Consider the following 14800-nt stretch of genomic DNA (forward strand, 5'->3'; position numbering starts at 1 on the left):
GGTCTCCGCCGCTGGAAACCAACTGCAAACGTCGTCACCTTCGCGGGGAAGGCTGATTTGGCCTGAAGAAGCCCTGTGTGCACTGGCCCTAGCAACCCCCCCAGAGCCAGCTCGGGAGGGCCCCACCTAGGGCCTAGCTCCGAAACCGCACAAAACGCGCTGCTAGGAGCTGCATTCTGCAAAGGGAAACTGGGCTCGGGGAACAAACCTCAGCCCCGATGCGGCTTGGCTCAGGAGCGCAGCGCCTGCCTGGTTCTCACCTAGCCCTAGGCTCCCCATAGGGCCAGGGAGGGTCTGGGCTGCCTCTGGCTCCGTGGGCACTGCTGCTTGGCTGGTGGTCTCCGCCACTGGAAACCCACTCCAAACGTCGTCTCCTTCGCGGAGAAGGCTGATTTGGCCTGAAGAAGCCCTGTGTGCACTGGCCCTAGCAACCCCCCCAGAGCCAGCTCGGGAGGGCCCCACCTAGGGCCTAGCTCCGAAACCGCACAAAACGCGCTGCTAGGAGCTGCATTCTGCAAAGGGAAACTGGGCTCGGGGAACAAACCTCAGCCCCGATGCGGCTTGGCTCAGGAGCGCAGCGCCTGCCTGGTTCTCACCTAGCCCTAGGCTCCCCATAGGGCCAGGGAGGGTCTGGGCTGCCTCTGGCTCCGTGGGCACTGCTGCTTGGCTGGTGGTCTCCGCCGCTGGAAACCAACTCCAAACGTCTTCTCCTTCGCGGAGAAGGCTGATTTGGCCTGAAGAAGCCCTGTGTGCACTGGCCCTAGCAACCCCCCCAGAGCCAGCTCGGGAGGGCCCCACCTAGGGCCTAGCTCCGAAACCGCACAAAACGCGCTGCTAGGAGCTGCATTCTGCAAAGGGAAACTGGGCTCGGGGAACAAACCTCAGCCCCGATGCGGCTTGGCTCAGGAGCGCAGCGCCTGCCTGGTTCTCACCTAGCCCTAGGCTCCCCATAGGGCCAGGGAGGGTCTGGGCTGCCTCTGGCTCCGTGGGCACTGCTGCTTGGCTGGTGGTCTCCGCCGCTGGAAACCAACTCCAAACGTCGTCTCCTTCGCGGAGAAGGCTGATTTGGCCTGAAGAAGCCCTGTGTGCACTGGCCCTAGCAACCCCCCCAGAGCCAGCTCGGGAGGGCCCCACCTAGGGCCTAGCTCCGAAACCGCACAAAACGCGCTGCTAGGAGCTGCATTCTGCAAAGGGAAACTGGGCTCAGGGAACAAACCTCAGCCCCGATGCGGCTTGGCTCAGGAGCGCAGCGCCTGCCTGGTTCTCACCTAGCCCTAGGCTCCCCATAGGGCCAGGGAGGGTCTGGGCTGCCTCTGGCTCCGTGGGCACTGCTGCTTGGCTGGTGGTCTCCGCCGCTGGAAACCAACTCCAAACGTCTTCTCCTTCGCGGAGAAGGCTGATTTGGCCTGAAGAAGCCCTGTGTGCACTGGCCCTAGCAACCCCCCCAGAGCCAGCTCGGGAGGGCCCCACCTAGGGCCTAGCTCCGAAACCGCACAAAACGCGCTGCTAGGAGCTGCATTCTGCAAAGGGAAACTGGGCTCGGGGAACAAACCTCAGCCCAGATGCGGCTTGGCTCAGGAGCGCAGCGCCTGCCTGGTTCTCACCTAGCCCTAGGCTCCCCATAGGGCCAAGGAGGGTCTGGGCTGCCTCTGGCTCCGTGGGCACTGCTGCTTGGCTGGTGGTCTCCGCCGCTGGAAACCAACTCCAAACGTCTTCTCCTTCGCGGAGAAGGCTGATTTGGCCTGAAGAAGCCCTGTGTGCACTGGCCGTAGCAACCCCCCCAGAGCCAGCTCGGGAGGGCCCCACCTAGGGCCTAGCTCCGAAACCGCACAAAACGCGCTGCTAGGAGCTGCATTCTGCAAAGGGAAACTGGGCTCGGGGAACAAACCTCAGCCCCGATGCGGCTTGGCTCAGGAGCGCAGCGCCTGCCTGCTTCTCACCTAGCCCTAGGCTCCCCATAGGGCCAGGGAGGGTCTGGGCTGCCTCTGGCTCCGTGGGCACTGCTGCTTGGCTGGTGGTCTCCGCCGCTGGAAACCAACTCCAAACGTCTTCTCCTTCGCGGAGAAGGCTGATTTGGCCTGAAGAAGCCCTGTGTGCACTCGCCCTAGCAACCCCCCCAGAGCCAGCTCGGGAGGGCCCCACCTAGGGCCTAGCTCCGAAACCGCACAAAACGCGCTGCTAGGAGCTGCATTCTGCAAAGGGAAACTGGGCTCGGGGAACAAACCTCAGCCCCGATGCGGCTTGGCTCAGGAGCGCAGCCCCTGCCTGGTTCTCACCTAGCCCTAGGCTCCCCATAGGGCCAAGGAGGGTCTGGGCTGCCTCTTGCTCCGTGGGCACTGCTGCTTGGCTGGTGGTCTCCGCCGCTGGAAACCAACTGCAAACGTCGTCACCTTCGCGGGGAAGGCTGATTTGGCCTGAAGAAGCCCTGTGTGCACTGGCCCTAGCAACCCCCCCAGAGCCAGCTCGGGAGGGCCCCACCTAGGGCCTAGCTCCGAAACCGCACAAAACGCGCTGCTAGGAGCTGCATTCTGCAAAGGGAAACTGGGCTCGGGGAACAAACCTCAGCCCCGATGCGGCTTGGCTCAGGAGCGCAGCGCCTGCCTGGTTCTCACCTAGCCCTAGGCTCCCCATAGGGCCAGGGAGGGTCTGGGCTGCCTCTGGCTCCGTGGGCACTGCTGCTTGGCTGGTGGTCTCCGCCACTGGAAACCCACTCCAAACGTCGTCTCCTTCGCGGAGAAGGCTGATTTGGCCTGAAGAAGCCCTGTGTGCACTGGCCCTAGCAACCCCCCCAGAGCCAGCTCGGGAGGGCCCCACCTAGGGCCTAGCTCCGAAACCGCACAAAACGCGCTGCTAGGAGCTGCATTCTGCAAAGGGAAACTGGGCTCGGGGAACAAACCTCAGCCCCGATGCGGCTTGGCTCAGGAGCGCAGCGCCTGCCTGGTTCTCACCTAGCCCTAGGCTCCCCATAGGGCCAGGGAGGGTCTGGGCTGCCTCTGGCTCCGTGGGCACTGCTGCTTGGCTGGTGGTCTCCGCCGCTGGAAACCAACTCCAAACGTCTTCTCCTTCGCGGAGAAGGCTGATTTGGCCTGAAGAAGCCCTGTGTGCACTGGCCCTAGCAACCCCCCCAGAGCCAGCTCGGGAGGGCCCCACCTAGGGCCTAGCTCCGAAACCGCACAAAACGCGCTGCTAGGAGCTGCATTCTGCAAAGGGAAACTGGGCTCGGGGAACAAACCTCAGCCCCGATGCGGCTTGGCTCAGGAGCGCAGCGCCTGCCTGGTTCTCACCTAGCCCTAGGCTCCCCATAGGGCCAGGGAGGGTCTGGGCTGCCTCTGGCTCCGTGGGCACTGCTGCTTGGCTGGTGGTCTCCGCCGCTGGAAACCAACTCCAAACGTCGTCTCCTTCGCGGAGAAGGCTGATTTGGCCTGAAGAAGCCCTGTGTGCACTGGCCCTAGCAACCCCCCCAGAGCCAGCTCGGGAGGGCCCCACCTAGGGCCTAGCTCCGAAACCGCACAAAACGCGCTGCTAGGAGCTGCATTCTGCAAAGGGAAACTGGGCTCAGGGAACAAACCTCAGCCCCGATGCGGCTTGGCTCAGGAGCGCAGCGCCTGCCTGGTTCTCACCTAGCCCTAGGCTCCCCATAGGGCCAGGGAGGGTCTGGGCTGCCTCTGGCTCCGTGGGCACTGCTGCTTGGCTGGTGGTCTCCGCCGCTGGAAACCAACTCCAAACGTCTTCTCCTTCGCGGAGAAGGCTGATTTGGCCTGAAGAAGCCCTGTGTGCACTGGCCCTAGCAACCCCCCCAGAGCCAGCTCGGGAGGGCCCCACCTAGGGCCTAGCTCCGAAACCGCACAAAACGCGCTGCTAGGAGCTGCATTCTGCAAAGGGAAACTGGGCTCGGGGAACAAACCTCAGCCCCGATGCGGCTTGGCTCAGGAGCGCAGCGCCTGCCTGCTTCTCACCTAGCCCTAGGCTCCCCTCAGGGCCAGGGAGGGTCTGAGCTGCCTCTGGCTCCGTGGGCACTGCTGCTTGGCTGGTGGTCTCCGCCGCTGGAAACCAACTCCAAACGTCTTCTCCTTCGCGGAGAAGGCTGATTTGGCCTGAAGAAGCCCTGTGTGCACTGGCCCTAGCAACCCCCCCAGAGCCAGCTCGGGAGGGCCCCACCTAGGGCCTAGCTCCGAAACCGCACAAAACGCGCTGCTAGGAGCTGCATTCTGCAAAGGGAAACTGGGCTCGGGGAACAAACCTCAGCCCCGATGCGGCTTGGCTCAGGAGCGCAGCGCCTGCCTGGTTCTCACCTAGCCCTAGGCTGCCCATAGGGCCAGGGAGGGTCTGGGCTGCCTCTGGCTCCGTGGGCACTGCTGCTTGGCTGGTGGTCTCCGCCGCTGGAAACCCACTCCAAACGTCTTCTCCTTCGCGGAGAAGGCTGATTTGGCCTGAAGAAGCCCTGTGTGCACTGGCCCTAGCAACCCCCCCAGAGCCAGCTCGGGAGGGCCCCACCTAGGGCCTAGCTCCGAAACCGCACAAAACGCGCTGCTAGGAGCTGCATTCTGCAAAGGGAAACTGGGCTCGGGGAACAAACCTCAGCCCCGATGCGGCTTGGCTCAGGAGCGCAGCGCCTGCCTGGTTCTCACCTAGCCCTAGGCTCCCCATAGGGCCAGGGAGGGTCTGGGCTGCCTCTGGCTCCGTGGGCACTGCTGCTTGGCTGGTGGTCTCCGCCGCTGGAAACCAACTCCAAACGTCTTCTCCTTCGCGGAGAAGGCTGATTTGGCCTGAAGAAGCCCTGTGTGCACTCGCCCTAGCAACCCCCCCAGAGCCAGCTCGGGAGGGCCCCACCTAGGGCCTAGCTCCGAAACCGCACAAAACGCGCTGCTAGGAGCTGCATTCTGCAAAGGGAAACTGGGCTCGGGGAACAAACCTCAGCCCCGATGCGGCTTGGCTCAGGAGCGCAGCCCCTGCCTGGTTCTCACCTAGCCCTAGGCTCCCCATAGGGCCAAGGAGGGTCTGGGCTGCCTCTTGCTCCGTGGGCACTGCTGCTTGGCTGGTGGTCTCCGCCGCTGGAAACCAACTGCAAACGTCGTCTCCTTCGCGGAGAAGGCTGATTTGGCCTGAAGAAGCCCTGTGTGCACTGGCCCTAGCAACCCCCCCAGAGCCAGCTCGGGAGGGCCCCACCTAGGGCCTAGCTCCGAAACCGCACAAAACGCGCTGCTAGGAGCTGCATTCTGCAAAGGGAAACTGGGCTCGGGGAACAAACCTCAGCCCCGATGCGGCTTGGCTCAGGAGCGCAGCGCCTGCCTGGTTCTCACCTAGCCCTAGGCTCCCCATAGGGCCAGGGAGGGTCTGGGCTGCCTCTGGCTCCGTGGGCACTGCTGCTTGGCTGGTGGTCTCCGCCGCTGGAAACCCACTCCAAACGTCGTCTCCTTCGCGGAGAAGGCTGATTTGGCCTGAAGAAGCCCTGTGTGCACTGGCCCTAGCAACCCCCCCAGAGCCAGCTCGGGAGGGCCCCACCTAGGGCCTAGCTCCGAAACCGCACAAAACGCGCTGCTAGGAGCTGCATTCTGCAAAGGGAAACTGGGCTCGGGGAACAAACCTCAGCCCCGATGCGGCTTGGCTCAGGAGCGCAGCGCCTGCCTGGTTCTCACCTAGCCCTAGGCTCCCCATAGGGCCAGGGAGGGTCTGGGCTGCCTCTGGCTCCGTGGGCACTGCTGCTTGGCTGGTGGTCTCCGCCGCTGGAAACCAACTCCAAACGTCTTCTCCTTCGCGGAGAAGGCTGATTTGGCCTGAAGAAGCCCTGTGTGCACTCGCCCTAGCAACCCCCCCAGAGCCAGCTCGGGAGGGCCCCACCTAGGGCCTAGCTCCGAAACCGCACAAAACGCGCTGCTAGGAGCTGCATTCTGCAAAGGGAAACTGGGCTCGGGGAACAAACCTCAGCCCCGATGCGGCTTGGCTCAGGAGCGCAGCGCCTGCCTGGTTCTCACCTAGCCCTAGGCTCCCCATAGGGCCAGGGAGGGTCTGGGCTGCCTCTGGCTCCGTGGGCACTGCTGCTTGGCTGGTGGTCTCCGCCGCTGGAAACCAACTCCAAACGTCTTCTCCTTCGCGGAGAAGGCTGATTTGGCCTGAAGAAGCCCTGTGTGCACTGGCCCTAGCAACCCCCCCAGAGCCAGCTCGGGAGGGCCCCACCTAGGGCCTAGCTCCGAAACCGCACAAAACGCGCTGCTAGGAGCTGCATTCTGCAAAGGGAAACTGGGCTCGGGGAACAAACCTCAGCCCCGATGCGGCTTGGCTCAGGAGCGCAGCCCCTGCCTGGTTCTCACCTAGCCCTAGGCTCCCCATAGGGCCAAGGAGGGTCTGGGCTGCCTCTTGCTCCGTGGGCACTGCTGCTTGGCTGGTGGTCTCCGCCGCTGGAAACCAACTGCAAACGTCGTCACCTTCGCGGGGAAGGCTGATTTGGCCTGAAGAAGCCCTGTGTGCACTGGCCCTAGCAACCCCCCCAGAGCCAGCTCGGGAGGGCCCCACCTAGGGCCTAGCTCCGAAACCGCACAAAACGCGCTGCTAGGAGCTGCATTCTGCAAAGGGAAACTGGGCTCGGGGAACAAACCTCAGCCCCGATGCGGCTTGGCTCAGGAGCGCAGCGCCTGCCTGGTTCTCACCTAGCCCTAGGCTCCCCATAGGGCCAGGGAGGGTCTGGGCTGCCTCTGGCTCCGTGGGCACTGCTGCTTGGCTGGTGGTCTCCGCCACTGGAAACCCACTCCAAACGTCGTCTCCTTCGCGGAGAAGGCTGATTTGGCCTGAAGAAGCCCTGTGTGCACTGGCCCTAGCAACCCCCCCAGAGCCAGCTCGGGAGGGCCCCACCTAGGGCCTAGCTCCGAAACCGCACAAAACGCGCTGCTAGGAGCTGCATTCTGCAAAGGGAAACTGGGCTCGGGGAACAAACCTCAGCCCCGATGCGGCTTGGCTCAGGAGCGCAGCGCCTGCCTGGTTCTCACCTAGCCCTAGGCTCCCCATAGGGCCAGGGAGGGTCTGGGCTGCCTCTGGCTCCGTGGGCACTGCTGCTTGGCTGGTGGTCTCCGCCGCTGGAAACCAACTCCAAACGTCTTCTCCTTCGCGGAGAAGGCTGATTTGGCCTGAAGAAGCCCTGTGTGCACTGGCCCTAGCAACCCCCCCAGAGCCAGCTCGGGAGGGCCCCACCTAGGGCCTAGCTCCGAAACCGCACAAAACGCGCTGCTAGGAGCTGCATTCTGCAAAGGGAAACTGGGCTCGGGGAACAAACCTCAGCCCCGATGCGGCTTGGCTCAGGAGCGCAGCGCCTGCCTGGTTCTCACCTAGCCCTAGGCTCCCCATAGGGCCAGGGAGGGTCTGGGCTGCCTCTGGCTCCGTGGGCACTGCTGCTTGGCTGGTGGTCTCCGCCGCTGGAAACCAACTCCAAACGTCTTCTCCTTCGCGGAGAAGGCTGATTTGGCCTGAAGAAGCCCTGTGTGCACTGGCCCTAGCAACCCCCCCAGAGCCAGCTCGGGAGGGCCCCACCTAGGGCCTAGCTCCGAAACCGCACAAAACGCGCTGCTAGGAGCTGCATTCTGCAAAGGGAAACTGGGCTCGGGGAACAAACCTCAGCCCCGATGCGGCTTGGCTCAGGAGCGCAGCGCCTGCCTGGTTCTCACCTAGCCCTAGGCTCCCCATAGGGCCAGGGAGGGTCTGGGCTGCCTCTGGCTCCGTGGGCACTGCTGCTTGGCTGGTGGTCTCCGCCGCTGGAAACCAACTCCAAACGTCTTCTCCTTCGCGGAGAAGGCTGATTTGGCCTGAAGAAGCCCTGTGTGCACTGGCCCTAGCAACCCCCCCAGAGCCAGCTCGGGAGGGCCCCACCTAGGGCCTAGCTCCGAAACCGCACAAAACGCGCTGCTAGGAGCTGCATTCTGCAAAGGGAAACTGGGCTCGGGGAACAAACCTCAGCCCCGATGCGGCTTGGCTCAGGAGCGCAGCGCCTGCCTGGTTCTCACCTAGCCCTAGGCTCCCCATAGGGCCAGGGAGGGTCTGAGCTGCCTCTGGCTCCGTGGGCACTGCTGCTTGGCTGGTGGTCTCCGCCGCTGGAAACCAACTCCAAACGTCTTCTCCTTCGCGGAGAAGGCTGATTTGGCCTGAAGAAGCCCTGTGTGCACTGGCCCTAGCAACCCCCCCAGAGCCAGCTCGGGAGGGCCCCACCTAGGGCCTAGCTCCGAAACCGCACAAAACGCGCTGCTAGGAGCTGCATTCTGCAAAGGGAAACTGGGCTCGGGGAACAAACCTCAGCCCCGATGCGGCTTGGCTCAGGAGCGCAGCGCCTGCCTGGTTCTCACCTAGCCCTAGGCTGCCCATAGGGCCAGGCAGGGTCTTTGCTGCCTCTGGCTCCGTGGGCACTGCTGCTTGGCTGGTGGTCTCCGCCGCTGGAAACCCACTCCAAACGTCTTCTCCTTCGCGGAGAAGGCTGATTTGGCCTGAAGAAGCCCTGTGTGCACTGGCCCTAGCAACCCCCCCAGAGCCAGCTCGGGAGGGCCCCACCTAGGGCCTAGCTCCGAAACCGCACAAAACGCGCTGCTAGGAGCTGCATTCTGCAAAGGGAAACTGGGCTCGGGGAACAAACCTCAGCCCCGATGCGGCTTGGCTCAGGAGCGCAGCGCCTGCCTGGTTCTCACCTAGCCCTAGGCTCCCCATAGGGCCAGGGAGGGTCTGGGCTGCCTCTGGCTCCGTGGGCACTGCTGCTTGGCTGGTGGTCTCCGCCGCTGGAAACCAACTCCAAACGTCTTCTCCTTCGCGGAGAAGGCTGATTTGGCCTGAAGAAGCCCTGTGTGCACTGGCCCTAGCAACCCCCCCAAGAGCCAGCTCGGGAGGGCCCCACCTAGGGCCTAGCTCCGAAACCGCACAAAACGCGCTGCTAGGAGCTGCATTCTGCAAAGGGAAACTGGGCTCGGGGAACAAACCTCAGCCCCGATGCGGCTTGGCTCAGGAGCGCAGCGCCTGCCTGGTTCTCACCTAGCCCTAGGCTCCCCATAGGGCCAGGGAGGGTCTGGGCTGCCTCTGGCTCCGTGGGCACTGCTGCTTGGCTGGTGGTCTCCGCCGCTGGAAACCAACTCCAAACGTCGTCTCCTTCGCGGAGAAGGCTGATTTGGCCTGAAGAAGCCCTGTGTGCACTGGCCCTAGCAACCCCCCCAGAGCCAGCTCGGGAGGGCCCCACCTAGGGCCTAGCTCCGAAACCGCACAAAACGCGCTGCTAGGAGCTGCATTCTGCAAAGGGAAACTGGGCTCGGGGAACAAACCTCAGCCCCGATGCGGCTTGGCTCAGGAGCGCAGCGCCTGCCTGGTTCTCACCTAGCCCTAGGCTCCCCATAGGGCCAGGGAGGGTCTGGGCTGCCTCTGGCTCCGTGGGCACTGCTGCTTGGCTGGTGGTCTCCGCCGCTGGAAACCCACTCCAAACGTCTTCTCCTTCGCGGAGAAGGCTGATTTGGCCTGAAGAAGCCCTGTGTGCACTGGCCCTAGCAACCCCCCCAGAGCCAGCTCGGGAGGGCCCCACCTAGGGCCTAGCTCCGAAACCGCACAAAACGCGCTGCTAGGAGCTGCATTCTGCAAAGGGAAACTGGGCTCGGGGAACAAACCTCAGCCCCGATGCGGCTTGGCTCAGGAGCGCAGCGCCTGCCTGGTTCTCACCTAGCCCTAGGCTCCCCATAGGGCCAGGGAGGGTCTGGGCTGCCTCTGGCTCCGTGGGCACTGCTGCTTGGCTGGTGGTCTCCGCCGCTGGAAACCAACTCCAAACGTCTTCTCCTTCGCGGAGAAGGCTGATTTGGCCTGAAGAAGCCCTGTGTGCACTGGCCCTAGCAACCCCCCCAGAGCCAGCTCGGGAGGGCCCCACCTAGGGCCTAGCTCCGAAACCGCACAAAACGCGCTGCTAGGAGCTGCATTCTGCAAAGGGAAACTGGGCTCGGGGAACAAACCTCAGCCCCGATGCGGCTTGGCTCAGGAGCGCAGCGCCTGCCTGGTTCTCACCTAGCCCTAGGCTCCCCATAGGGCCAGGGAGGGTCTGAGCTGCCTCTGGCTCCGTGGGCACTGCTGCTTGGCTGGTGGTCTCCGCCGCTGGAAACCAACTCCAAACGTCTTCTCCTTCGCGGAGAAGGCTGATTTGGCCTGAAGAAGCCCTGTGTGCACTGGCCCTAGCAACCCCCCCAGAGCCAGCTCGGGAGGGCCCCACCTAGGGCCTAGCTCCGAAACCGCACAAAACGCGCTGCTAGGAGCTGCATTCTGCAAAGGGAAACTGGGCTCGGGGAACAAACCTCAGCCCCGATGCGGCTTGGCTCAGGAGCGCAGCGCCTGCCTGGTTCTCACCTAGCCCTAGGCTGCCCATAGGGCCAGGGAGGGTCTGGGCTGCCTCTGGCTCCGTGGGCACTGCTGCTTGGCTGGTGGTCTCCGCCGCTGGAAACCAACTCCAAACGTCTTCTCCTTCGCGGAGAAGGCTGATTTGGCCTGAAGAAGCCCTGTGTGCACTGGCCCTAGCAACCCCCCCAGAGCCAGCTCGGGAGGGCCCCACCTAGGGCCTAGCTCCGAAACCGCACAAAACGCGCTGCTAGGAGCTGCATTCTGCAAAGGGAAACTGGGCTCGGGGAACAAACCTCAGCCCCGATGCGGCTTGGCTCAGGAGCGCAGCGCCTGCCTGGTTCTCACCTAGCCCTAGGCTCCCCATAGGGCCAGGGAGGGTCTGGGCTGCCTCTGGCTCCGTGGGCACTGCTGCTTGGCTGGTGGTCTCCGCCGCTGGAAACCAACTCCAAACGTCTTCTCCTTCGCGGAGAAGGCTGATTTGGCCTGAAGAAGCCCTGTGTGCACTGGCCCTAGCAACCCCCCCAGAGCCAGCTCGGGAGGGCCCCACCTAGGGCCTAGCTCCGAAACCGCACAAAACGCGCTGCTAGGAGCTGCATTCTGCAAAGGGAAACTGGGCTCGGGGAACAAACCTCAGCCCCGATGCGGCTTGGCTCAGGAGCGCAGCGCCTGCCTGGTTCTCACCTAGCCCTAGGCTCCCCATAGGGCCAGGGAGGGTCTGGGCTGCCTCTGGCTCCGTGGGCACTGCTGCTTGGCTGGTGGTCTCCGCCGCTGGAAACCCACTCCAAACGTCGTCTCCTTCGCGGAGAAGGCTGATTTGGCCTGAAGAAGCCCTGTGTGCACTGGCCCTAGCAACCCCCCCAGAGCCAGCTCGGGAGGGCCCCACCTAGGGCCTAGCTCCGAAACCGCACAAAACGCGCTGCTAGGAGCTGCATTCTGCAAAGGGAAACTGGGCTCGGGGAACAAACCTCAGCCCCGATGCGGCTTGGCTCAGGAGCGCAGCGCCTGCCTGCTTCTCACCTAGCCCTAGGCTCCCCATAGGGCCAGGGAGGGTCTGGGCTGCCTCTGGCTCCGTGGGCACTGCTGCTTGGCTGGTGGTCTCCGCCGCTGGAAACCAACTCCAAACGTCTTCTCCTTCGCGGAGAAGGCTGATTTGGCCTGAAGAAGCCCTGTGTGCACTGGCCCTAGCAACCCCCCCAGAGCCAGCTCGGGAGGGCCCCACCTAGGGCCTAGCTCCGAAACCGCACAAAACGCGCTGCTAGGAGCTGCATTCTGCAAAGGGAAACTGGGCTCGGGGAACAAACCTCAGCCCCGATGCGGCTTGGCTCAGGAGCGCAGCGCCTGCCTGGTTCTCACCTAGCCCTAGGCTCCCCATAGGGCCAGGGAGGGTCTGGGCTGCCTCTGGCTCCGTGGGCACTGCTGCTTGGCTGGTGGTCTCCGCCGCTGGAAACCCACTCCAAACGTCGTCTCCTTCGCGGAGAAGGCTGATTTGGCCTGAAGAAGCCCTGTGTGCACTGGCCCTAGCAACCCCCCCAGAGCCAGCTCGGGAGGGCCCCACCTAGGGCCTAGCTCCGAAACCGCACAAAACGCGCTGCTAGGAGCTGCATTCTGCAAAGGGAAACTGGGCTCGGGGAACAAACCTCAGCCCCGATGCGGCTTGGCTCAGGAGCGCAGCGCCTGCCTGGTTCTCACCTAGCCCTAGGCTCCCCATAGGGCCAGGGAGGGTCTGGGCTGCCTCTGGCTCCGTGGGCACTGCTGCTTGGCTGGTGGTCTCCGCCGCTGGAAACCCACTCCAAACGTCTTCTCCTTCGCGGAGAAGGCTGATTTGGCCTGAAGAAGCCCTGTGTGCACTGGCCCTAGCAACCCCCCCAGAGCCAGCTCGGGAGGGCCCCACCTAGGGCCTAGCTCCGAAACCGCACAAAACGCGCTGCTAGGAGCTGCATTCTGCAAAGGGAAACTGGGCTCGGGGAACAAACCTCAGCCCCGATGCGGCTTGGCTCAGGAGCGCAGCGCCTGCCTGGTTCTCACCTAGCCCTAGGCTCCCCATAGGGCCAGGGAGGGTCTGGGCTGCCTCTGGCTCCGTGGGCACTGCTGCTTGGCTGGTGGTCTCCGCCGCTGGAAACCAACTCCAAACGTCTTCTCCTTCGCGGAGAAGGCTGATTTGGCCTGAAGAAGCCCTGTGTGCACTGGCCCTAGCAACCCCCCCAGAGCCAGCTCGGGAGGGCCCCACCTAGGGCCTAGCTCCGAAACCGCACAAAACGCGCTGCTAGGAGCTGCATTCTGCAAAGGGAAACTGGGCTCGGGGAACAAACCTCAGCCCCGATGCGGCTTGGCTCAGGAGCGCAGCGCCTGCCTGGTTCTCACCTAGCCCTAGGCTGCCCATAGGGCCAGGGAGGGTCTGGGCTGCCTCTGGCTCCGTGGGCACTGCTGCTTGGCTGGTGGTCTCCGCCGCTGGAAACCAACTCCAAACGTCTTCTCCTTCGCGGAGAAGGCTGATTTGGCCTGAAGAAGCCCTGTGTGCACTGGCCCTAGCAACCCCCCCAGAGCCAGCTCGGGAGGGCCCCACCTAGGGCCTAGCTCCGAAACCGCACAAAACGCGCTGCTAGGAGCTGCATTCTGCAAAGGGAAACTGGGCTCGGGGAACAAACCTCAGCCCCGATGCGGCTTGGCTCAGGAGCGCAGCGCCTGCCTGGTTCTCACCTAGCCCTAGGCTCCCCATAGGGCCAGGGAGGGTCTGGGCTGCCTCTGGCTCCGTGGGCACTGCTGCTTGGCTGGTGGTCTCCGCCGCTGGAAACCAACTCCAAACGTCTTCTCCTTCGCGGAGAAGGCTGATTTGGCCTGAAGAAGCCCTGTGTGCACTGGCCCTAGCAACCCCCCCAGAGCCAGCTCGGGAGGGCCCCACCTAGGGCCTAGCTCCGAAACCGCACAAAACGCGCTGCTAGGAGCTGCATTCTGCAAAGGGAAACTGGGCTCGGGGAACAAACCTCAGCCCCGATGCGGCTTGGCTCAGGAGCGCAGCGCCTGCCTGGTTCTCACCTAGCCCTAGGCTGCCCATAGGGCCAGGGAGGGTCTGGGCTGCCTCTGGCTCCGTGGGCACTGCTGCTTGGCTGGTGGTCTCCGCCGCTGGAAACCCACTCCAAACGTCTTCTCCTTCGCGGAGAAGGCTGATTTGGCCTGAAGAAGCCCTGTGTGCACTGGCCCTAGCAACCCCCCCAGAGCCAGCTCGGGAGGGCCCCACCTAGGGCCTAGCTCCGAAACCGCACAAAACGCGCTGCTAGGAGCTGCATTCTGCACAGGGAAACTGGGCTCGGGGAACAAACCTCAGCCCCGATGCGGCTTGGCTCAGGAGCGCAGTGCCTGCCTGCTTCTCACCTAGCTCTAGGCTCCCCATAGGGCCAGGGAGGGTCTGGGCTGCCTCTGGCTCCGTGGGCACTGCTGCTTGGCTGGTGGTCTCCGCCGCTGGAAACCAACTCCAAACGTCGTCTCCTTCGCGGAGAAGGCTGATTTGGCCTGAAGAAGCCCTGTGTGCACTGGCCCTAGCAACCCCCCCAGAGCCAGCTCGGGAGGGCCCCACCTAGGGCCTAGCTCCGAAACCGCACAAAACGCGCTGCTAGGAGCTGCATTCTGCAAAGGGAAACTGGGCTCGGGGAACAAACCTCAGCCCCGATGCGGCTTGGCTCAGGAGCGCAGCGCCTGCCTGGTTCTCACCTAGCCCTAGGCTCCCCATAGGGCCAGGGAGGGTCTGGGCTGCCTCTGGCTCCGTGGGCACTGCTGCTTGGCTGGTGGTCTCCGCCGCTGGAAACCAACTCCAAACGTCTTCTCCTTCGCGGAGAAGGCTGATTTGGCCTGAAGAAGCCCTGTGTGCACTGGCCCTAGCAACCCCCCCAGAGCCAGCTCGGGAGGGCCCCACCTAGGGCCTAGCTCCGAAACCGCACAAAACGCGCTGCTAGGAGCTGCATTCTGCAAAGGGAAACTGGGCTCGGGGAACAAACCTCAGCCCCGATGCGGCTTGGCTCAGGAGCGCAGCGCCTGCCTGGTTCTCACCTAGCCCTAGGCTCCCCATAGGGCCAGGGAGGGTCTGGGCTGCCTCTGGCTCCGTGGGCACTGCTGCTTGGCTGGTGGTCTCCGCCGCTGGAAACCCACTCCAAACGTCGTCTCCTTCGCGGAGAAGGCTGATTTGGCCTGAAGAAGCCCTGTGTGCACTGGCCCTAGCAACCCCCCCAGAGCCAGCTCGGGAGGGCCCCACCTAGGGCCTAGCTCCGAAACCGCACAAAACGCGCTGCTAGGAGCTGCATTCTGCAAAGGGAAACTGGGCTCGGGGAACAAACCTCAGCCCCGATGCGGCTTGGCTCAGGAGCGCAGCGCCTGCCTGCTTCTCACCTAGCCCTAGGCTCCCCATAGGGCCAGGGAGGGTCTGGGCTGCCTCTGGCTCCGTGGGCACTGCTGCTTGGCTGGTGGTCTCCGCCGCTGG

The sequence above is a fragment of the Sus scrofa genome, chromosome 2 (assembly GCF_054392235.1).
Source record: "Sus scrofa isolate SSC_HxYL_T2T_F1_AM1 chromosome 2, Sscrofa_HxYL_maternal_Yorkshire_Landrace_v2.0, whole genome shotgun sequence".
In the NCBI taxonomy this organism is placed as follows: domain Eukaryota; kingdom Metazoa; phylum Chordata; class Mammalia; order Artiodactyla; family Suidae; genus Sus; species Sus scrofa.